The sequence below is a fragment of the Crocodylus porosus genome, unplaced genomic scaffold (assembly GCF_001723895.1).
Source record: "Crocodylus porosus isolate Cpor-Errol unplaced genomic scaffold, CroPor_comp1, whole genome shotgun sequence".
In the NCBI taxonomy this organism is placed as follows: domain Eukaryota; kingdom Metazoa; phylum Chordata; order Crocodylia; family Crocodylidae; genus Crocodylus; species Crocodylus porosus.
In genome coordinates this window covers 107,649,279-107,674,061 of record NW_017728918.1, presented here as the reverse complement: position 1 = coordinate 107,674,061, position 24,783 = coordinate 107,649,279, and the positions used below count along the sequence as shown (strand labels likewise).

Below are 24,783 nucleotides of genomic sequence, written 5' to 3'. Positions count from 1 at the left end.
GGGCAGGGAACAACTACAGGCAGACCTGGATAGGTTGGACAAATGGCCAGAAAATAATAGAATGCAAATTAACAAGGAGAAATGCAAAGTGCTGCACCTAGGGAGGAAAAATGTCCAGCACACCTACTGCCTAGGAAATGACCTGCTTGGTAGCATGGAAGTGGAAAGGGATCTCGGAGTCCTAGTGGACTCCAAGGTGAACATGAGTCATCAGCGTGACAAAGTCATCAGCAAAGCTAACTGCACTTTATCATGCATCAGCAGACGCATGACAAACAGAATCAAGGAGGTGATACTTCTATTGGACACTGGTCAGGCTGCAGTTGGAGTACTGTGTGCAGTTTTGGGTGCCACACTTGAAGAGGGATGTGGATAACCTGGAGAGGGTCCAGAGGAGGGCCACTCGTATGATTAAGGGCTTGCAGGCCAAGCCCTAAGAGGAGAGACTAGGGCACCTGGACCTCTTCAGCCTCCACAAGAGAAGGTTGAGAGGCGACCTTGTGGCTGCCTATAAATTCATCATGAGGGTCCAGAAGGGAATTGGTGAGGCTCTGCTCACCAAGGCGCCCCTGGGGGTCACAAGAAATAATGGCCATAAGCTAGCAGAGAGCAGATTTAGACTGGACATTAGGAAGAACTTCATCACAGTTAGAGTGGCCAAAATCTGGAATGGGCTCCCAAGGGAGGTGGTTCTCTCCCCTACCCTAGGGGTCTTCAAGAGGAGGTTAGATAGACATCTGGCAGGGATTATCTGAACCCAACACTCTTTCCTGCCTATGCAGGGGGTCAGACTCGATAATCTATTGAAGTCCTTTCCGACCCTAACATCTATATCTTAATTTGGTTGTTTACCAGGCCTCCTAATTTAGTCTGTTCACCAAAGCCAGAAATCCCAACGGCTCTCCAGTTTGGCACTGTGACCTAATGGCACCTTATCTCATGTTATGGAACAGTGTGGTTCATGTCTTGAATTTCCCAGCCTGTGTGTCTGATTGCTTCAGACACAGTGGGCCTTGAAGGAACCTTGTCACAAACAGACTTTTAGAAATCAATTAACTCTTGCCATTCCCATGGACCATTGTTCTAATGCATATCTACTTTACCTACAAGCCAATTTCCAAAAGTAAACCTCTAAATAACGTTTTCTAGCCATCACTAATTAGGTACTCCTTAGGAAAGGAACTATAAATCTGAGATACACAATGCACTTTTGCTTCTTTCTTGCTCTTGGAAGAAGAAAAGGGAGACAGAATGGTAATTTGCCTCTGGGCTATACTGTACAAGTGAGGTAGGAAAGGACTTTGCTGAGCATGGAAACTCTGTGTTCACTTCTCCACGAAGAAGTATCAGGTGCATAATACCCACTTACTCCTTTGCAACCAGAATAGAGATAGCTTGTCCTTGCTTCCTTTTAAGTCTCTGCATGAGATTCAGCATGAGACAGCCCACATTTAGATTAAATGTATATATTTTTATTCATGTATATACAGCACAGAGTTTTTGGTCCCCATTATGTTTTCAGCAGTTCAGAACTCATTAGTGAACCAAGAAAGAAAAGAAAAAGTCATGTTTTGAATTATGTCAGTCATCACTCTAACAAAAAACATTCATACTTTTGCAACTTCCTATTCCTGCTGTCCTGAGGATTTTGTCTATTGCCTTCTCAAAAAGGTCATCTCATTTAATCAACCCAGTATAAACATCAGCTCCTCCCATTAGGTCAGAGAAAAGTATTTAGCATGGCAGGAACTCACCAGCATTATTTACTTTTGACTTGCTGAATGAAAATTTGACAGTATGGAGAAACGGAAGAACATAGCAAATTAGAGCCATTATGTAATACACAGTTGATAATACTGGTTATTACCATTGCCAAGCATTGCCAAAATTCTAGCAAAGCATCTAAAAAGCTTGAAACCTGTTCCTACAAACATTCCCATGAGGAACTTTACACAGCTGAGTAGTTTCACTGAGCTCAGTGGGAACACTTACATACATAAAGCTGACTCCATGCTTCCTAGATCATAGCTATTCTGCTATAGCCATATTGTTTATAGCAGTGTGACATGAAGAATAATGCTGAGTCTTTTCATCGCTTGTCATAATTTTGTAAATTATTCCAAACATATGAAAGTTGTCATTATTCCAATAGTTACCATGTTTACACGTACATATACTGGATAGGTCATGGTATTTGACTCTGGACTCCTTTTTTAATTAGTTTTGCTGACCAGGGACCCACTGTTGTTGAAACAGATGTTGCAGCCCAATAATAGCTTTCAGCTGCCAAAAGCAAGATATGGAATTCAGCCCTGACCATGCAGAACAAATGACTGTAATGAGGGGCAAGTATAATCCAAACAATAGGGAAACTTGACATCATTGGAATTTATCTTATGCTTCATATTTTCATAAGTGCACTTTCAGATCTATTCTACAATATATAAAATATTATAAGTGAGAAAATGCTTCTCTAAAAATATATCATGTAGTAAAGTTATCTTAATGATTTAGTATATTACTTGGTCTTATATGTCAGGTGCCCACACTAAGTGTTGCTATTTAACCTAGCTCCTCTTGTTTTCTTTCCAATGCCCCAAAAGGTATTTAGTTGCTTAACTCCTTTGATTTCAATAGGAATTCAACACCTGAATACCTGTGAGGATCTGGACCAAAATCTTTCCCCCTTCCCTTTTACTAATGCAAGAGCTACCCCTTGACCAATACATCCTATGGTAATTAAAGGGAAATCTCCAAGACCTAACAGCGAGAATTGCTACAGCCTAATCTAAAGAGCCAAGACTTTGCAGATGAGGCTTGTAACAGTTCATATTCTCTGTGCATTGACATGGAGAAGATCTGCAATACAAACCTGTCAGTTGCTTGTATTAGCAAGACATTATGCACTTCCATATGAACACTAGTAGGCTCCTCTTCTATAGGACTTCTAGTTTAAAGCTTAATGAGAGAATGACCTTAGTGGCCTTTGCATCAGAACCTTTGCAAAGAGATTTTTGTATCGTGTTGTGAACCAGGCAAGATTTGGGTTATCCTGCTAATTGGTGGGTAGTTCCATAGGTAAGTAATATGAGCTGAGATTTTTTAAAATTGATTCCTAGTTTTCTGATCCTGAATGATCATCATTTTTGGCAACGAACATTCACAGGGCATGTTAAAGTAAAATTTCAGGTAGAAAGGAAATTGGCATTTAGCAGCAATTGGTGCAATGTTGGCATTGGCTTTGTTCTGAGGGAAACTGTCAGAGGTGTTTTTGTGAAATCAGTTGAGCCATATTGAGTTACACAGCAATTTTCCAGATGCAGGATCATTATTGTTCTGCATATGACCAAACACCAATATGACATATGAAAAATGCCTTTATGTATTCAGTCCAAACTAACCCTGATATTTTTTTAGTCCCTGATTACAATTACAAGATCATATTTAATATGCTGTCCACAAGCAAAGGTGCAGTTTTCATTTATGCCTTTGCCATACACTGTTTCTGTTAGTGGACTGTTATAAGACTACTTTCTTACTTCTGGCCCATTTTGTTTCTCGCCTTTCTAGTTTCTGTATATTGTTACTATATCTTCATTAGTAAACAGTTCAGTATGACCATGCTATACATATGACACTTAATGACCATGCTATACATATCTAAATAAACATTTTATCAATAATAAAAATATTAAATAAACCAGTCTAATGCTGATCCCTGGACATTTCTTCACAATTCTTTATCAAAAAGGTCATGGATTAAACAACTTTTTGCTAAAGTAGTCCCTTCAATCTGCAGATAAGCATATAGATCATGTAGTGCTCTAATGATCTAAACCATAGTATTTAGTGGTAGGTACACTAAGTAGCATAGATGGAGGAAGGAATATACTTCAAAAATAAAAATGCCTGAAGTTGTATTAGTGGACAGCAAATTTAACAGCAATTAGTAGCCAAGAGCAAAGATTATATGTATCTGGACTCCTTCGTGGAGTGGCGATGTCTCAGAAAACTGCAATAGTCTTCATAAATGGTAATAATAAGGCTGGAACTAGAATTCTTTGTTTATTTCTGACACTTTCATTGGAAAAATATTCCAAAAAATTGCAAGGGTTTTCAAAAAAGACTTGCTTATAAGGCAAGCTGAGGAACTAAAGAGGTGGTATGTGGTGGGTACATCTAAGAGGAAAATGAAAATTCTGATTGGAGAGAAGCCCAACATTTGTGAAAGAAAACTATGAAAATAACTTTTTTCCCAGTTGATCTAAATGTTGTGTTTAGACCACGGGTTTTGTTTCACATTTATAACATTATCATTATAGACAATTTAAAAAACAACAACAAAGAGACGTTCTGAAAGAAGAAGCTGAAATGTTTTACTCTGACAATGTTCAAAAGTTCTTTTTGGTTGTTAAAAGCTTTTTCCTCCCTTTCTCCCCAACCCAAATTTGATTTTGGTAAAACTGACACAATTTCACAAAGCATCTTGATTTTGATTAAATTGTTTTCCAACAGAAAGTGTTTCTATCATAGTGTTTCCAACCAGCCCTAAGTACCTTAGGAGTTCAAATCCACTTTAATTCCTACATCAGTTAAGCCCTTTTAAAGTTGGCTCACTGCCCTTTGCATTTATACATTGCATAAACAGCACTGGGATAGGGGGCAGGGGCACAAGTCACTGAGCCACATTTTCACCCTGCTTCTGACACTACATATTTTCCTTTCCTGACTGCCCTGAGAAGTAGATTCACGTCCTCTCTGGGCCACAAGGGCCTAGATCCCCTGCATCCTGGGAAAGTACCCTAGTCACAAAGCTATTGGAGTAAAAGGTAAGAGGTCCCTCCTCCAGTTTCTAACACCTGCTACTTGTAACTTTTAAGCTTAAACTTTTGTGACTTGCCTGATATGATGCATATACCTAGGCTAGTGTATTCTGCCCAAGCACTTACGCAGCCAAAGTGCAGCCTACTGAGCAGGCTCAGTAGGGAAGCGTAGGATGAATGCAGCTACACTGAATCCCAAATGATGCATAAGTGCCAAATCTGCAGTTACACAGCTAAAGAGTTTAGGCATGCCATGGAGCCATATGAACAGAAAGTGAGATTTAGCCTTTAGATGATGCTTAATCTGCCAATGAATGTGAATCCACCCTTCATCATGATAATTTACTTCCACTGCAGAATGGTTAGACAAGTTTTCTAGTAACTTTGAACCAGCCCTGCCTCACTAACTCTCAACTCTGATTTGTCCCTCATGACAGCTTCCATCTCATACTTGTTAAATTTTCAAGCAACCATTTTTGTGCTTTCTTTCATGCTGTCCCTCATGCTTGGGAAAAGTCTCCCATAAACATATGAAAAGCTACTGGGCTATTCTTTGTTCCCTCCTGAAAACTCTTTTCCCCAATGCCTAATATGCACTTGACAATAATTAGGCTGCTGCTATGTTGACCCCCCTACCTAAAACGGTGTTGCCTTACATTATCTCATTGTTTCCTTCCGTCTGTGTTCATCTCTTGTATTCAATCTTATATAGTCAGTTTAAAAGCTTTTTGGGGTAGGGTCATTTTTCCCTCTGTACAACGCCCAACACAACACATTTCTGGTCCATGACAAAGGTCTCCTGGGTGGAGTATTCATATTCATCAAGAAAAAAATCCTGCGCTTCAGGATTTTGTATCTCTAAAATAGTGAATGTAGGGAATGACTTGGAATAATTTGGAAGACAGAGAGGGAAGGCACAAATGAAAGCTGGCCTGTGAAGCACTTATCTGATGGGTAAGTGCAGAGACTGTGTTCAGTTTTGGGTCCCCCACTACAGTGGGATGTGGAGATACTGGAGAGAGTCCAGCGGAAGACAACAAAAATGGTGAGGGGGCTGGGGAATGTGATTATGAGGAAAGACTGAGGGAACTGGGCTTACTTAGTATAGAAAGAGGAGATTAAGAGGGGACTTAATAGCAGCCTTCAACTACCTGAAAGGGGGTTCGAAAGAGGATGGATCTAGACTGTTGTCACTGGTGGCAGATGACAGAACAAGGAACAAGGTCTCAAGTTGTGTAGGCTAGCTATTAGAGTTTTCTCACTAGGAGGGTAGTAAAACACTGGAACATGTTACCTAGTGAGGTGGTGGAAGCTCCATCCTTTCAAGACCCGGCTAGACAAAACTTTGGCTGGGATGATCTAGTTGGGAATGGTCCTGCTTTAAGCAGGGGGTTGGACTAGATGACTTCCTGAGGTCCCTTTCAACCCTAACTTTCTATGGGCATTTGTACACATGCTTGCCCCACAGTGCCAGGCACTTTTAAAAGTGGCCTGGCACTGTGTCTCATGCAGTTGTATAAGTGGCAAAAAGCATGTCAGCACTGAGAAAATGGTGGCGGCGCAACCCTTTTAGTTGCAGCATTTCCCTTGCTGTAACTAAAAAACATTGGAGGTGTTTTAGTTCAAAAGCACTCCACTGATATTTTCTGTATGCTGATGCACATTTCGTTGTTATACAACTGCATGCAACATAGCACAATGTGCATCAGCTTGCATATGGAGCAGATACGATTAATTGAGTCTGCTCTGACCCACCAGATCTCTAGCACGTTGCGGGATGAAAAGGTATGTGTATAAATGCCCTATGATTCTATGATTATACCATCCAAGTGAAGCCTTCACTGGTGTTTTTATCAAGAAAAGTCAATGGGACTATTTATAGTAATAACTGCTGACCAAGAAGTTATAAGTGTTGCATAATCCAGCCCCCATTTAGCTGAATTTTATTCAAATTTTTAAAAGTGGCAAGTGATTTGGGGGGGTCCAACTGAGAAAGCCTCAAAAGGACTGATTTTCTGCAAGTTAGGGGTCTTGAAAGTGTTTTAAATTAGGTAACCAAAACCAAGGCATTCTAAATTACAAAGCCTTTTTGAAAATCTCAGTATTAACAAATATTTCAGGACACTAAAGGTAGAAAGAATCAACACTAAATAAATTGGAATGGGCAGCTTCCCTCTTGCATTACCTTTTCCAGCCCTCCTTCAAAAAGACACAAATAGCATTGTATGATAAGAATTGATTTACTAACTTTTTTTAGCTATAAGAAAGCATCTGGATCCTATCTCTAAAGGGGTGAATGAGGATCATGTTTCCAGAGAAACACAAATGCTTTTTTAAAATACAGTCAATTTGCACAATCAGATGCTTTTCCTGTGCTTCATTTCATTGGCTACTGCCAGAATGTATGAAAAGCTAATTTCTTGTGAAGCTTTGTAGGCTGATTCCAGCACAATCACTTAGGGGAATGCATTGTTGTCTACCATGGCTCAGTGATGTGTCTTTAGGTGCCTTGAATCCAATCCTTGAGCCACAGATCTGTCTTAAGAAGTTGCAGGGTTTTTTGCAGGAAAGAGTGACCATAGGCTGGGATTTCTCTCCGTTACCTTCCTCCATTCTCTCTTCTTTGGTTCTAGGGCAAGATGTTTTACCTCAAAATTAGGCTGCCACTTGGTTGAGGTTGTGGCAACACTGGAGTCAGTTAGCAGCCAGCTCCTCCTAGTTCTTGATTCTAACTTCTGTTTTCTTGAGGCTTTCAGTGTGTCCTTGTAGTATTTCCTCTGGCCACCATAAGATCTCAGGCTACAACTAAGCTTGGAGTAGAGAACTTGTTTTGGAAGTCAAAAGTTGGACATCCACTCACAATGTCTGGTCCAGCAAAGTTGGTGCCAGAGAATCACCAACTCAGTGCTAGTAACATTAGCATCAGCAAGGATGCAGGTGTTTGTGCAATGATGTTCTCATTTGACATAAAGGATTTTCCAGAGGCATCCTTGGTGATACCTCTCCAGGTTCTTGAAATGACAGTATTTCACCCATGTTTTACAGCTGTAGAAGAGAATGGGCTTGATGACTGCATTGTAAATCTGGATCTCAGTGTCTTTCCTGAGATTGTGATCAATAAAAACACATGGAAGCAATTTCTGAAGGAGGTGCTTTCATACCAGATCCTGTGCTGGATCTCCTCATCAACGTTTGCTCTGAGAGAGAGGTAGCTTCAGAGGTCAGGGAAGTTCTTGACTATCTGTAGGGTCTTTCCCTCAATGATAATTTGAAAAGGAGTGTCCCATTCATGGTCTGGAGAAGGCTAATAAAGCACTTCAGTCTTCTCAATGTTGAGAGAGAGGCCCAAAATTCAGTAGGCATCTACACAGAGATCCAGCTTAATCTGAAGATTTTCCTCAGTGTGCACAAGGGTGACACAGTCATCAGCATACTGAAGGTCAAAGATGGTTGTTTTGAATACTTTGCTTTTTGAGCAAAAATATCCCAGATTGAAAAGCCCTCCATCCACTCAGTATTCAATATAAATTCCAGAAGAGAGGTGGTTATTAATGAGAAACAAAATAAGGGACAAAAAATGGAGAACAGAATTAGAGCAATGACAGATCGTTGCATGACCCCAGTTGGATGGCAAATGGATCTCTCTCCAGTCTGCTACAAATTACAGTCTCAGTCGTCTGCTCATGGAGAAGCCTCAGGGCCCTTATCACAGGCTCTAACAATAACATTGCTGAAGTGGTGCCAGTACTTCAAGATTAACTATTTGTATTAGCTTTTACACACACACACATTCACCTGTGTTAATTTTTAAACTTGTGTAATTATCTGAGTGTAATATGTACACGTGTCTGTAGGCATCTATATCCAAAAATATTCATGTAAAATTCCAGTGTTTATCTCTGTCTATGCATAATGAAAACTACTTAGAAATTAGATAAGCCCCGATGTTTTGGGGATGTAAAACAATAACTGATTGAAGAGAATTACAAAGTAACTCTCCTTCTTGCAGTGGTTCTCAACCTTTTTGGATTTGAGGTACCCCTCACTGGCCTCAAGGTACTCTTCACTGGACTGAAGGCACCCCTCCATAACTTACGTGAGTTGAGTGGCACTCAAGTTCAAAAACAAATGTATATATTACAGTGCTTACCTCCTAGAAGAATGGCTGAGGAGAAGGGGGTGGGAAATCATACAGCCAGGAGTAAATCTAAGTCTGTGCTTATTAGGGCTGTGCAAAACACACCATTTCATTTTGACTTCTGTTTCACCATTTCGATGGAACAGTGTTCCATTTTGATTTTCATTTTGTTTCAAAAGCACTGTTCCGTTTTGTTTTGTCAAAGCTGTTTCGCTGTTTCAACATTTCGCCCATAGGCTATAATGGGGAAGCATGAAACTGCCTGTAACTTTATATTTGGCAGATTTGGATGAAAACAGAAGGAATGGCAGCCCCTTCTGAGGGCATGAAGCCTGCCAAGCTTAAAGGAAATAGGTGCATGGGTTTCTGAGAAACTGCACCTCAAGCTGCTGACAAACAAAACTTCTGACATGTGTAACTGTGTGTGTGTTAAGGAGCACCCTCACTGGTGCTGAGGCCTGTACATGACACAGTAGTGTGCCCCAATGAGACCTCCTACTCCCCTGCAGCCTCAGCCACTTTAAATAACAACAGGTAAAATAATAACTTAGTGATCAGCAGCACAGTAGTACCAGAAGCATCTCAGGCAGCCTAACTGTGACAGAGCCTTTCTTTCCTTTCCTGCAGGAGCTTCTTCTTCACCATGTGTGTTAAGGTTTGCCCTCAATGTGTTCTTCCCCTCTCTTCCCCCTCCCTCTCCTTACTTTGTTTCCCTGCAGGCAAGCCCAGTTTCAGCTTTGAAACTTGAAACATTTTGAAACTTTCAAAATGTTTTGACTGCCCTCATTTCATTTCAAGGCTGTTTCAAAACCCTTCGTTTCATTTTGATTTCTCTGCTTCAAACTTCAAATGACTCGAAACAGCATCAAAATGAAATAACCGGTGACATTTCACACATCCCTAGTGCTTGCCTGCTTAATAAATCTGCTTATCTCCTCATAACTGGAGGCACCCTTCAAAGGATCTGGCATCACCCTGGCTGAGAAACATTGTCTTATTGGCCGGTTATTCTTGCATCAGGTTTTTTCATCATTTGCCCTGAAAATTAGGGTCAGGGCCATCATTCAAGTCAAAATTCTGAACTACACTGTTGGTTCTATCTGGTGTACTACTTCCTACGTTTTTAAGAGAGTTGCCCATACTGTATAGTTTTGATTACATTTCTGCTGTTCTAGAACTAAGTATGCCGTTTCAGTAGTACTTCAGTAACCTCAAATTTTTATGTTTTGAAATCTGCTCTGCTTTCATGGTACTGCTCCATTCCCAGTTGCTGTAATCATTAAATCCATGACTACATGTGACATATCCCCTGAAGTGTTTTCAAGGACACTTGGTTGTCTTCCCTGAATTATGCTTTCCTAATTCTAAAAACATTCCATTCCCCTCCTAATATTACAGTGCCTTCATTATTCAAAGAAAAAATATAGATGTAAAAATGTGGTTTTATATCAGCAGTTTTTCCTGCATTACATATTGTTGCCTGCCAGCTCAGAAGCCTGAATGTGTGAGCTAGTTCTATAGACCAAAGTTCCAGCCTTATTTCAGGGAACTGGGAAAGGGGAAAGTGATGGGAAATGTACCATATTAATTGAAACTGAAATCCCAAAATTAGGTTACAGTGGCACTTGCTCAAGGAATTTTTTGGAAGGGTATCTTGTCAGCAGTAAAACTGGGAAATGAAATGGATCATCAAGAAAATTATTTAATGGGTTCCCCCCCCCATGCCCATGGAGCAAATATTTCCCTTTTATATCAACTCACTTTTTCTTACCAGAAATGATTTGATCTATGAAACAACAGGGCTGGGGCAATACAGAATCATGTGAAAGTTGATACTAAAAAGTGAGGGGAAAAAGAGAATCTGAAGCAAGATAAGGGGAGCAGATAGGATGCCAGTTGCTTATGGAAGATATGTGCTGTGCCCAATGAAAATGAAACTCTCTCTCAGGATCTAAGTTATGTTTATTGAAGGTTAGAATGAGATTACACACGGTATTTTAAGGTATATGGAATAACCCACTGGCTTTTCACTAATATTTTCAAAGCTAAGTACAACAGAATTTGTCAAACACAAAATATCTATGCACATTGTTATGGGAAAGATTTTCAGTTCTCACACATATAAATAAAAAACCTTATTTTACTTATATCTTTTTGTTATACATTAACATAATACAGAAAATATATATGCAAGGGCATAGGTTTGCTCTTTACCATGTGTTTCATGCAAGACACAGTCTAAAAGTTACACAATAGTCATTTTACTTTTTTGTTATGAGGTTATGTCCATAAAGAGAACTGCAGTTGGGTATCATGTTGCATAAGCACACAGTGCTATGTGGAGAATAATGACATGAATCAATAATGCTGTCTGGGAAATGGCTTAGAATAAAATATTACAAGAGGGTACAAACATCACCCAGGAGGAGGTTTCGATGCTGATTAAATATGGCTGCCTCAGCTATCCTCAGTGCAATGACAGATGAGGCGTGCTAGCTTTGGCTTTTGCTGCTTATTCTGAACTAGGGTTACTCAGGTTGCAGCAAAACACATGTTGGTCTGCTCAGGCATGCAAGGACAGTCTACTGCCTTGGGCTGCCCTCTGAAGGCTAAAGTTGTATACACAGCAAAAGATAAAACTCAGTCAATTTTCTGACTCCAAAATAAGCAATTGCAAAGAGACTCCAGATCTCCTTAAGGTATTTTAACAGCACACAAAAATGTTGAAAAGGCACTTCAGGATGTCTCATTTTTAAAAATTAATAAACTAAACGGGTACTTCGAAGAACACATAAGAAAAAAACCTCTAACTCATGCCCCAAAACAAAAATAGAACCCACAGCAAAACAATGTAGAAGACAATTAAAAATACAGAAAACCATCTATTCAAAGAACTGTATTTACAAAATCATAGTGAAGTAGGCAAGAAAGAAATGCTGTAAAACATACATACTTACTATATCACCAAACTAAACCGTGTCACACTTTTTTGAGAATAACTTGCTTGGTGCTTAAAATACATGGTGGTACTTGGCTAAAGAAATACAACCATCTGTCTCACTATGACTGCAGAATTATATATGACTGTAGAGTAGACAAATATGTATTGCTCATCTGTAAACAAAAATACAGATTTGCTCTACAATTGCCCATAAACTCGGGGTATAATGCAGTATTTTTGTTCATTCTTAGTCTACTTGTAGGAATAAAATACATAAATGGCAAACAAATTGCCTATCATTGGAAAGAGAAACCAGCAGACTTATATGTCAGTAGGTACAATGCGGCTTTCTACGGGACCTGAGTTGCTGGCTAGCTATTCCGTTCTATTAGAAATTTGATTGAAACCATTAGTTGGATTTTAATGAACTCCATGTGTCACTTCAGGTCTAGTCCTGGCAAACAAAATCTATTATATGATTCTCGGCACAAGTAATTGAGATAAATCCCAATCTAGGTCATTTCTCATGTCTTTGGTTTAGCTGAATTCCTTTTAAACAGACATTTTTAAGAAACAAACCTAATTACATATAGTATATTGACTTTGCTTCCTGCTTCTTCCAGACATTATGAAATGTGTGAGTGTAGGTTTATATAGTAGATACACTCATATATTGTATGAGTAGATAAACTCATACAATTGTATAGTAGATAAACTCATATACGTAAATATGGCTTGTATATAGTGTCGAAAGCAGGGAACTCTCAAACTGTTTTCTTTGTCTATATTTTTCCCCAACCTTTCCACTGATATGCTGTGTAATTTCAGATAAGTCATTCAAATGCATTCTTCGTACAATATCCCCAGGTGAAAAATAGGGTTAATATATCTTACCCACATCTCCGTTATATTGTGTGCTAGATTAAGAGTGTCACATAAATCCAAAATATCACCAAGTCAGACCATACCCCAAAGAGGTACCGCTGGTGAGGTTCTCCTTAGAGTTTCCCTGCCTACTTCCATTGAGAATTGGAATCTTCCTGTAAGGAACTGGGCCAGAAACTTCCTTGTCAGCCACTCCGGATCCACGGGCAACTCTAGACTGGCTCTGGGTACCCCAACTATCCCAGTCAGCCTATTCCATTTTCCAGGAAGAGGGAGCATTCAGAACAGTCACACAGTTTCTAGCCCTTCAGACTTTTTATTTGTTTTACAACCCCTGTTACCTGCAACTAGTGAAGTTGTTACACTTTGCTAAACCATGGAAATGTGCCTTTTTATGGAAACTAACAAATAATATTTGGGGGGGTTTATTACCACCATTCCATTGAATGCATACAACGAACTTGTCAAACGGCTGTAGTCTTGGGTTTGGTTTCTCCACAGTTTCTATTATCAGCCATGTTTGTGAGTGTGGTAACTTTCCTCCCCTATTCAGAAGTGAACGTTTTTTAAGGAGGGCATGCCTAGTCTCTTACGAGGCTAAAAAGCAGTAGAACATCATATACTTTACAGAGGAGATCACTATTATTATCTTCACATTAAAGATGGGGAAACTGAGGCATAGAGAGGTGAAGCACACTGTCCAAGGTCATCCAACCAATCAGTGGTTGAGTTGAGTGCAGGTCTACTGAGTCCCAGATCTGTGCTCCCACCACCAGTCACAGTGGGTTGGGTTGTGAGGAGTAATGTTCACATATCTGTATTCGCAATCATTACACAAAAAGTGCCGTCAAAAGCCACAAATGTAAATGAAAATGAACTGCAAAACATCCTGCTTTTGCTTTCGATGTCTGTGTTGCCACCTCACATAGCTGTGCCCTGAGAGCAACTCCATTAACATCACCACCCATTTTAAATCACCTGAGGCACAAAGCAGAAGAAAAACAGGAACAGCTGTGTCCAGCTCCTGTGTAGAGTTCACAGGAGGGGGAAAGTTCCTGGTATTCTCCACCAGCCCTCATTTTGTGTACCTGTAAAAGTGTCAGCTACAAGCTAACCCAAAGGATATGCATCCAAAAAACCCAGGAAGACTAATGGATACCTGGGACTCAAATATTAGTGATTCCGTATCATTTCCCATGCAGCTATGATGCATATACCATAAATGTTAAAAACAGTTTGGTGGTTAGTATAATATAAAGCTGACCCCCATTTCCCCCCAGTAATTAATGAAAGATGGCCAGGTGATATAAATAAGTGGCATAAGAATGTCTTCTGGAACTGATTAACTTTCCCATTGAAAGGACATTCTGGGCTTTTGTAATCTGCCTGTTTCATCATGCAAATCTAGCGTTTTCCTGACCACAAGTAACAGATGATGTAATAATCAATGAGGTGTTTGCTTATTGCCCTATCCAAACCCAGAAAAAGGAGGTAAAAGAGATTATCCTTCTACTGTCAGAACGTTTTACAACTTGATCCCAAGGATTCCAAAATATCACCTCCCCAACAGTAAATGCATTCTCCCTTATGTGCCTGATATTGTGTTATTTGCTTTATTTCATTTATCCTTAGTAAGGTAAATCTATAAAGATTCTGTTGCTGAGGTACAAAGTGAGGTCTGTATCAAGATAAACACCCCACTGAAGTAAATGGAAATATGTCTTTCAATAGATGTTTGGATCTGATTCTAAACATCTAAAGCCAGCAGACCTGACTTTCTCTGAGTCTCCAATGAGAAATTCACTTTTCCAATCTTCATTACAGGCCTTGTTTTTTTGGAAGAATGAGCATTTTAAAGAAGAGAATACCCTTTAACAATAATGTCTTTACCACAGCTAGGCTGTGAAGAAATTTCTTTCAGTCAGTGGCCTAAGGGCATAATCTTTACTGTGAGGGGATTCAATTGCATATACTGATGAGAATGTGTCTTCCCCATTACTTAATTTACTTTGTTTGTATAGTAGTAGTCAACCTCTATCTATACAATTATGTCCTTGTCAGCTGCATTTACATTTCCTTTACAACTTCAGCTTCGTGAATGAGAGACGCTAAAACCAGAATTTTAAACAGCAGAGGCAAGATCACAGGAGAATTATTACAATTCACTATTTGCTATTTTTAGCATTACTATTTTTTATTCTGCAGTAGTACCAACCAAGATCAGAGCTTAAATGCCAGACACTAAACAAACACATGAGAGGCAGTTCCTGTCTTGAACAGTTTATAAGCTCTGACCCTGATCCTGCAACCACTTAAGTATGGACTACTCATACAGGTTAAACTAAATAGACTAAACCAATGAGAAACAGAAAGAATGAGGGTGTGGACATGGGCAAAAAGTTGCTGCAAGGGTATATGGGGAGGAAGATTTGCAGGGTGTTGGCTATTACACAGTACCTGCCCATGTGTGCACACTCTTGCCCAACAGTAAATGAGGACCAACCAGCAGTAGCTTCCCCTGTTTTCATTCACTGACTTCCACTCAGTTGGGTTGCTCACAGTCGCATGAAAAATCTCGAGTGGAAGCATCACTTAAACTCAGATCTGCTGGTGGCTGCTCCACTATAAGGCTATTCTCTCTCTCGAACAACTTCTTTCTCCCTAAAAAGTAATTCTCCCTCCAGGTCTGCTCCAGAAGTCAGATGGAAATTTTCTACCTGAAAGACCAAATACAAAGAAAATCCTTTCTAATAGTCGAGCAGCAAGGCTTCTGGGTTACTTAGAGCTTTGTCCTGCAAAGTCCCAGGCTTGCTTCTCTCCCACTGGGAGTTAAGTATGCCTACCTTCCTTCCCCCAGCCTCCTTCCCTCAAACAAAACTGTGCTATCTGTTGGGTAGATCACAGGGGTTTACAGCAGTAGGACAGTAAGGAAGCAGGCAAGGGGAGAGAGTCTCTCTTACTCAGCTTGTGCTCAAAATCACAATATTTTAAATGACTAATATGGATTAGCAGAGTGGAAGGGGAGCTTTGTATTTCTTATTGTTTTCATTTGCCTCTTTCCCTTCAAGTTACTCTCTAGTTTAGAGCCTCCCCCTCCTCCCCGCCATTCCAACCCCCCTTCTTTCACTCTCTCCCTTTTTAAAAATACAGTTTTCTTTCAAGTCCTCTACAGTTACAGTGTTTCGGCCATCAAAGTCCCCTCCCAGCCATTTTCATTTACCTTGTGACTCTGACCCTTTGTAAGGCTGAGCATTTTCAGAGTAAACTGATCCTGAAGGTCCCCAAGGATGTTATTCTCATTTATTCACTCAGCCCTTTGAATGGAACAGCCTACATTTGGCAGCGCTTCAGCAGCCTCAGATTCAAAGAGCACACAATCCTTTTTCTTCCAGGGGCCTTTCAAAATAAGGCCCAAGGTTTGTCAAGGAGCTTTAATGGATGTCAGTCATTTAGCATGTTACATTTCATTCATGGCTGCCAGTGGATGTGATGAGTAGAGAAGGAATAAAAGAAAAAAGCAGACAATAACTGCAAAGGATAATCTTCCAAGGCTTTTGTGATGTGATGTTTTATCGAGGTGTCTTAGCTACTATTACTCATTTCAGGGAAGTTAACATCCTTCATGACTAAAGATCCACCTAACCCTGGTAACGAGCTTCGGACCCAAGACAAGTTTGTCACAGTACAGTCTGGTAAAGAAGCAGCTGTTTAATGGAAACCCATCTTTTTCAGGTGTACAATCGAGTGGCTGAGTACCTCTAGTGCCATCTGCATGTCCACAGGCAGTTATTACCTCTGACAGCTGTCCCTCCTTTTCAAAACTTCAAAATGTTTGGGGACAGTCCCTGGAGACTGATAAGACAGAAACGCTTCTATGAGTGTCCCTAAGGGAGAGGGAATGGAGGGAAAGGCTCATGGTTATGTACCACTGTACCTGCCAACTGGTCTGTCACAAAAGGGCTAAAATTACCAGCTGGTCAATTATCTGATTAAAGAGACCCTTTCATTTGAGATTTAAAAAAAAAAAAAAACCAAAAGAAAAAGCAAAGCCTCCAGTAGGTTTTGCTTTTAGCCTACTAATTTTTTTTCCCCAGAAATGATCAACAGCAAAGTTTAGAGAACAATTCTAAAAAATGTGAACATAAACTTTTTGCACTAGTCAAATACTTTTGTGGGATTTTTTTCTTTAGCATAAGATTTAATCTCATTTATCTTCTTTATAATTAAAAAAGAAAGAAAAGGAAGGGGAAAAGCAACAGCTCACTGCACCATCTTTTTAACAGCTTAGTTCAACTGATTAAATAAGGAACATTCTCCAAAAAAGCAATTCAGATTTCATTAGTTTACAGTTGCTTTGGAATCCCTTTGAATTACAAAGTGCATAAATTATCTTTCTGTCAGCTAACATCAGAAATGCCTCTTTATGGCTCCTGGACTCAACAACGGCTGCTAGGATTTGAGAATAAATGTATGATGTGCTGGGATTTCACCAGCCGGTTAATGACCTGCCACAGTAGTTATAGGGCCCAAGACGAAGCGGAGGAAGCTTAACTAATCTGGCTAGTCACTAGCTTGCTGGCTTGGAGCACAGAACAGCATGGAGTGCATGACTGTAAACTTTATTGTCCAATCCATTCTGAATTAAGTTTTTTGAAAGTTTTATTAATAATGTTTCCAATGTTTATACTTTCCTGCTTGAGTAACCAAGAAAGTAATTTCAAACTGGTGGAGTCAGCAGAGTTGCATTTCACTGAAAAAAGTTGTATTCTCAAAACGCAGGTCAAACATGCTTCAAAGCTCTGAATTACCCACAATGGTAGGTAAAACTGGAGCAGAAAGTATACTCACTCCATTCATACATCTTCATCCTTTATTATCTAGAAATGAGCCCAAGCCAAAACTCTTGGTTTCGAACATTCCTCAACCTGAGAGTGCAGCTTAAATGTGAAGAAGAAGTTCTCAAGTAGGATCCTTTCAAGGGGCAAGAACCAAAATCCTAGGTCCGAACACTCCCAGTTGTTGGAAAATTCCCAGAAGCTGGAACTTCATGAATCAGACCTACCTCTGTCACAATTTATTTGCTGTCTAGGCAGAAGATTAACAAAAAAGGAGAGACTTTTTATATAAGATTGGCATATTCATAACAAAACTATGCAAATTGTCATAGTCACCATGCACCTAAAATAAGGTCCATTCTAACACATCTTAAATCCATTGCATTTATGCAACTGTTTATTCTGCTACTCAACCAACAATGTATTGAAAACATCTCCAAACTATCAAACATTTTTATAATGAATCACTCATCTTAGGTGTTTTTTTTCATATGCAGGGAAAAATATACATGATGCTAAACACATTTTCCTACTTGGCTTCTATTTTGGGTAAGGAAGAGGCACTGCCAGTAAATATATTACCTTTCTGATTTATTTTCAAACTCTTACAAAGCTCCTGACTATTCAGTGGGAACACAAGAATTGCTAAGTTGAAGAAGTAGACTATATGATGCTGTATCCTGTTGCTGACAGTGACCAATGCCAACTGCAGTAAGCATATATGTGATAACCTGCCTCATGGAGCTTTCTGACAACTTCCAGTAGTTAAAGGATGCCTTAGGCCTCAAAGCTTGAGACATTTCCAAAACTTCACTTTCTTTATTTTTGAAATATTCATTGGTTGACTTGGATGTTCCCATTATCCTTACACATGTTTAATCCTCTCCTGAACTCTAGTAAGCCACTGGCCCTGTGAACACAAGCTCTTGGCATGTACCTTGGAGTTCCATAGCCAAATTTGTCCATTTATGACTAGGTACACAAAGAGATTCAAATGCCTAATTGACACTTGAGATGCCTAAATCTAAACTTAATCCTAGAAGGACCCAAAGCCCCCCAGTTGCTCAAAATTTCTGCTGCTAGGCATTAACTTCAGCCAAGTCCTGACAACACTGAGCTGACAGGCACTTCAACCACGGAAGAATTCTCAGTAGAGCACTCTTCCCTCTATGGAGCCCAATCCAGCAGCCATTATCAGACCAAGTTTGATGAATCAGGCCTTGCACAACACGTAGCTAGGAGGAGGAGTTGGTGGCCCCTTTTACACACATGGGCTCTGTACAGGCTATTTGCAATCTCACATATTGAAACTATTCCACATGGAAACTCAGAAGAGTGATTTTGCCTCCAGGATACAGTCATTCTTATGCTTTCTGTGCCCCATGAATATTTGGATATGTTATTCTGGAACTGCTTCAACAGGAGAGAGATCAAAATATGTCCACCTCAAAATACCCTATAACCTAGCATTGGGCACTCCCCTTGGAGGTAAGAGATTTAAATTCAAGGAGGAATTTGAATCTGGATGACACACATCTCAGCTGAGTTCCTTAAGCAGAGCACTCTTGTGGGGGTACTGCCACTAGGGCTGTGCAAAACAGCACTGTTTTGCTGTTTCAATGGAACAGTGTTTTGTTTTGAGTTTTGTTTCATTTTGAAAGCACCGTTCCATTTAGTTTTGTAGAAAATGCTTTGCTGTTTTGACACTGTTTTGACACTTCGACCGCAAAACTACCTATAACTTCGTCATTTCTTGCCTGATCTAGATGAAAGTTGTAGAGATGGTAGCCCCCTCTGAGGCCATGAAGCCTGCTAGGTTTCAAGGAGATGGGTACAGGAGTTTCTGGGAACCTGCACCTCAAGCTGCTGACAAGCAAAGCTCGTGTCACATGTATGTGTTAAGGCAACAGGTAATAATAAGTAAGCAGCAGCACAGTAGCATCAGCAGCATCTCAGGTAGCCAAACTGTGACAGAGCCTTTCTTTCCTCTCCTGCAGGATCTTCTTCTTCAGCAGCTGCCAGAGAACTCTCCCTGCCAGCAGACAATGTCCTTTGGGTCAATCTAATCTGGTATCTTTTAGTAGACCAACCGGGTAGTTACAAAAATATATCTTAGCAAGCTTTCGGGTTGGAAAACCCTTCGTCAGGCTGAGGAAGAACCTGCAGTTAGTGTCTGAGCTGTTCCTGGATGGAAGGAATAGTAAAGAACCCAGAGGCTGGCATGCAATGCAGGCAGGAAAGCCAGTCAGTGAAAATGGAAATGGAGGTGTCAGGGGGTGAGGGACAGGCTGGGATGATGGTGTGGCAGGGGATGTAGCACTGCAGGTAAAAGTGCAGACATACCTGGGGAGTCAGATGTCTGGCAGGTTTCAGTGTGTTGGAATTCCAATGTCTATATTGAATCCATGGGTTTCTGCACCTAGGAGGTTGATGAAGTGCAGTCCATAGGCTCATCTGTGAACAAGCCTATGAGTGGTTTGAACGAGTGGTTTGTAAATTCAAACAAGCACTGAACCTTGCTAAGCTCATCACCAGAAGCCAACTTCCTTCAGTACAAAACACACTGAATAGATCCAGGCCGTGCCATGACAAGACATGCAACACCTGCCAACAATGTCTCCAGTATGGAGATATCTTCACAATGCAATACATATCTCCATCAGGGCACCAGGTGCCATGGCGGAATATACACGGAGACACCAAGCAACAACTGCGCACCAGACTGAGTGCACTCTGAAAATCTATCAAAGACAACAACAGAACACCTCCTATCTCCAATCTCTCAGGCCTGATCCTCAAAGGGAATTTACAAACCACTTCTTACAGATGAATTCTATATTTTAAAATCTGTATTATACTATGCTGCAAGACATAAATGTATAAAATATATAAATGTATGTGCCTTCCTATATAAATTCTATAGGAAATTGAAAAGAATAAATGAATGAATATAATAATAAAATAAAAGGGTCTAGAAAGAAAGCAAAAGTTATTGTGGAATCCCACTTGCTAGGCTAGTGAGTAGGAAATCAAATCCATGGTAGCAGTAGCTTTTGTTGTATAACGCTCCTTAGCTTCTGGAAGATAGCTCAGTATCTGCCAGATTCCAAGACAAATCAGGCCAGTTCAAACAATGCTGCTTTTATGCTGTTTTTCCATCCCACCCCAGAGCACTGGGATTGGAAGGGGCCTCAGGGAGGGATCACAGTCACTGGCAACCTATACAGTCAATGTCAGAGCAGTCCTTCCCCCCTCTTTCCCCTCCCTCTCCTTACTTTCTGTTTCCCTGTAGGCAAGCCCAGCTACAGCTTCAAAACTCAAAACATTTTGAAACTTTCAAAATATTTTGACTGCCTTCATTTCATTTTGAGGCTGTTTTGAAGCCCTTCATTTCATTTTGATTTTGCTGTTTTGAACTTGAAGCAAGTAAAAACAGTGTTGAAACAAAACAGCTGACAAAATTTCACAGAGCCCTAACTGCTACTACCTCTTCATACTTTTTTCTGTGAGAGAAACTGACCTGGCATAGGTGCCTAACACCACGAGAAGATTCCTGGCTATGAGTACCAAGCAGTGTCTAGTCCTCTGAAACATCTGGAACCTAAACCACATCTCTTTGCTTGGCTTTTCCTAGCGGGTAACTTCAGCAGATTCAAAACCAGCCTGATGACTTTTGTGAATGCCAATCTTAGGTTTATAACTCTCTCTCTGCAATGTAGAGACCTGTGCACCTATTTTAGGCACATTCTATCAGCATCTGAAAGTCAGGCACTGCAACACTGAGCCTAATTATGCCTTTACTTACTTAGACATGCTGCTCACAAGTCTTGATGCCATGAATGTTGCTTTATAGTCTGCTAGCACTATGGAAGAAAGAGACTTGGGGGTCATCATTGACCACAAGATGAACATAAGCCTGCAATGCGATGCTGTGGCATTATATATATATATATATATATATATATATATATTTGGTTGTCAACCATGCTTGACTGTAGTGATAGGTTTTCACTGTGCACCCTACTTACTGCATACTCTGATGTCTCCAAGTGCACCCTCTACCATGTTCCCCTTTAGCCCACTGTCCAGCTTTACCCCTATGGGCCTCATTCCCCCATCTTGATACAGACCCCCAGAGAAGTATTGTGACTATCTGTGACACAGAAGTATTACAGGCAGCAGCAACATATCACTGAGAAAACACTCCCTGCAGGGTGCTGTGCTCCTACCCACACAAAGGGCAGTGCTGTTTTGACAGAGTCCAACTCTTGTCGATGAAGCTGTGGATGCTTAATTTTTTTACTGACTGATAATTTCTTTTATGGATTTTAATGACAACCATTTTTAGCCTGATTTTTTACTTACAGTTAGTAAATTTACTGACAGTTGGCAATGCTGATTCCCACAGTTTTTTGGTGGGCAGCAGTACTATAATCCTGAAATCTGCAAGACAGGACTGATTTTGATGGATCTGTCCTGACTAAGAATCTGCAATATTGTGTCATGCAGCAGGATAGTGTGCATTTTGCTTTCATTGCATGGATAAAATGGATGGTTCTTAGAACAACATTTGTAAAGCCCTTAAGACTCTCAAATGACTGGCAGTCACTGCTCTCTTTATAGGCTTAGCACAGTTAAGAAATGCTTATATAAGTTAAATGGATTCACATTTAGTCAGAGATAACTGATATTTTCTTCCCAATTTTAATGACCATGCTTAAGGCCTAAACTAAACCAAGTATTTGAAGCAGACTTCAGTGTCTTATAACATCCCCTTACTATCCATCTATTAATATTAATGGAAGTTGAATATGCACAGAATATATTGCTTCAAGGGAGACCCACACTTGACCAGAATTTGTCCCCCTGGTTTCTGTTAGATATGACCTCTTAATAGAAGTAATATATGAAAAATATTTTTGAAGGTAAGGAAAGTCTTCCTCCCCTTCCTGTATCACAGCCCTATAAGCAGAATATCAGTGTTCTCCATACGGACCTTCCCTGGCAATATATATCAAAATGAACCTGGAAACTCATGCAGTGTTTGGCAGTAACTTTCAACATATGGAATAAGTCTGAATACCTGTTACCTGGAAAAAGGTATGCAGTGCTAAAACACACCAGGTGAGAACTTTACCCTTGATCCAGTCCTAGTAGCCCAAGTAAGACTTTTCAGAAAAGTGTAAAGGGAGATTTAAAAGTCCTGGGTCCAGTGAGTGAAGTGGGAAAGAGGTGTGCAGTTCCTTCTCTTAGGCTAGGGACAGACATTCAAAGAGCCTGAATTGATTCAATCTTTGCAGGTTAGTCTAACCTGGCTAGGCTGAACCAGTTTATAACTGTACAAACATACCCTCTGGACTGAGTAAATTCAGGCACATGCCTGCAGTGGCTCAGGCTAGAACCAGGGTGCACTACAGCAGCCCTCCCTTTCCTTCCCTTCCATGGTGCTGAGCTGAGGGGGGCATAGCCAGGCCCCGGCCAGACGCTCTGATTAAGGAGGGGTCTTCCCCCTTGATAACAGAGCATTTATCAGCTCTGATAATCAGCATTTACCACTCCATCAAAAAACAAAGCCGCTCTCATTAGTTCAACCTCTTCTTAAACAACTTTTTCTAAGGAAGGGAACATTCCAAGGAGGGACATTACCAGCTACATGTTTATTAGGTTCAAAAAGCCATAAGCGGACACTGTCCTGTCTGCCTTACATAGACACCTCTCAGCATTAGCTAGGATACCACATGCTAGCTATTGTCCTTGGTGTGGAAGAGAGGAGGGAGGGATCCCTGCTGAGCAGCAAACAGTGAGGGGAGATGGGGCCGGGGAAGCCCAGGAGATACTGCTGTGCCTGAAAGTCTCTGATGGAGCTCCAGCCAGGGAGCAAAGGGAAGGGGCCAGCCCAGCTCTCTAAAGCAGAGAGCCCAGCCCAGAGAGCATGCTGGGATGCTGGGGGATTCTGATTTAACTTAAACCAGAAAGGGGTCTGGGACAGACATTGCATAAATTGGTTTAACCCAAATCAGTTATGTCTGATACTACATTCAAGCAGGTTTATCTCAAACTGGTGTCAGCCACTTTCAAACTGGTTTATGTGCACTGAATGTCTGTTCTGTTACATGTTTAAACCAGTTTCTGATCACTTAAACCAGTTTATGTGTAATGTTTGTCCCTAGCCTTAGTGCAAATACTGTAACAGATAACCATAAAGCTTCTTTCTGAAAACCCCTTCACAAGCTCAGATGAAGAGACTCCACCTGAGATGCAAACGGGAAAGAGGAGAATGCAGCGTTCTGCTTTTATTGCATTTTAGACAGTGACTACAAGCTATGCTATCCACTGATATTATCCATTTCACCATATAAATCCACTCTCAGTTCCACTCAAGCAAACCCACGGAATGTCAGCAGCTTGCCTGGAGCAACAGAGCAGAAGTGTGATTGTTTCTGAAATTCTGGAAAATGAATCAAGCTTTCCATACCTCACAAAGTTTCTTTTTACAAAGAGTAGAATAGTTCTGCCTCAGAAAAATGATGTTATCCACCGCACTTGACAAGAGGTAGGGATGCATGATATGCTAAAAAATAAACAAGCCCCCTCCCCCAAACTTCCTCCCCGCAGAAGACCAAACTTCTAGTCCAAATAATCAAAGCATGACATTCTTGTAGTACCCTACCTTAATGTCACAGCCCTTTCCTTTTCAGTATTTTCTTTCATGGAATTTAAAATAAAATAATGGGAAAAATAAAGTAATAGTAGCACTGTGATGCTTTTGATACCTACTCATGAAACCCTTACTGCATGGGTTCATGAGGTCTGAACATATAATCATTCCCATGCAGGGCAGCATTTAAATCAATTCAGTGGCTTCAGTGGGATTTAAACATATGCTTAACTGCAATACATAAACATGGCATTGTTACTCCACTCTAACAGATCCAAGGGTGAACTTAATGCTTCCAAATGATTATTTCTTTCATACCATACCCTCTTGCTCCGTTTTGATAGTCTGTCCACCTATTCAACCATTAATCACTTTCTAATAACCTGATGTTTAGACCTAAGAAGAGTAATGTTGAGTTCCAAGTAGTCTTGCTAGTCTAGCTCAGTAACTGCACACCCAAAGACACACCTTCTCTACAAGCTCTTCAATTACAATATTTGCAT

At 40.4% G+C, this 24,783-nt stretch overlaps 1 long non-coding RNA gene across 1 annotated transcript in view; it reads right to left on the bottom strand.

Moving 5' to 3' along the window:
• LOC109312030 overlaps positions 1 to 16,084 on the bottom strand; it is a 30,580-nt gene extending 14,496 nt beyond the window's left edge. The window contains exon 1 of the long non-coding RNA XR_002101689.1: positions 16,008 to 16,084. This is a non-coding gene — a long non-coding RNA (uncharacterized LOC109312030). The remainder of the gene's footprint in view (positions 1 to 16,007) is intronic.
• Positions 16,085 to 24,783: the final 8,699 nt, after the last annotated feature.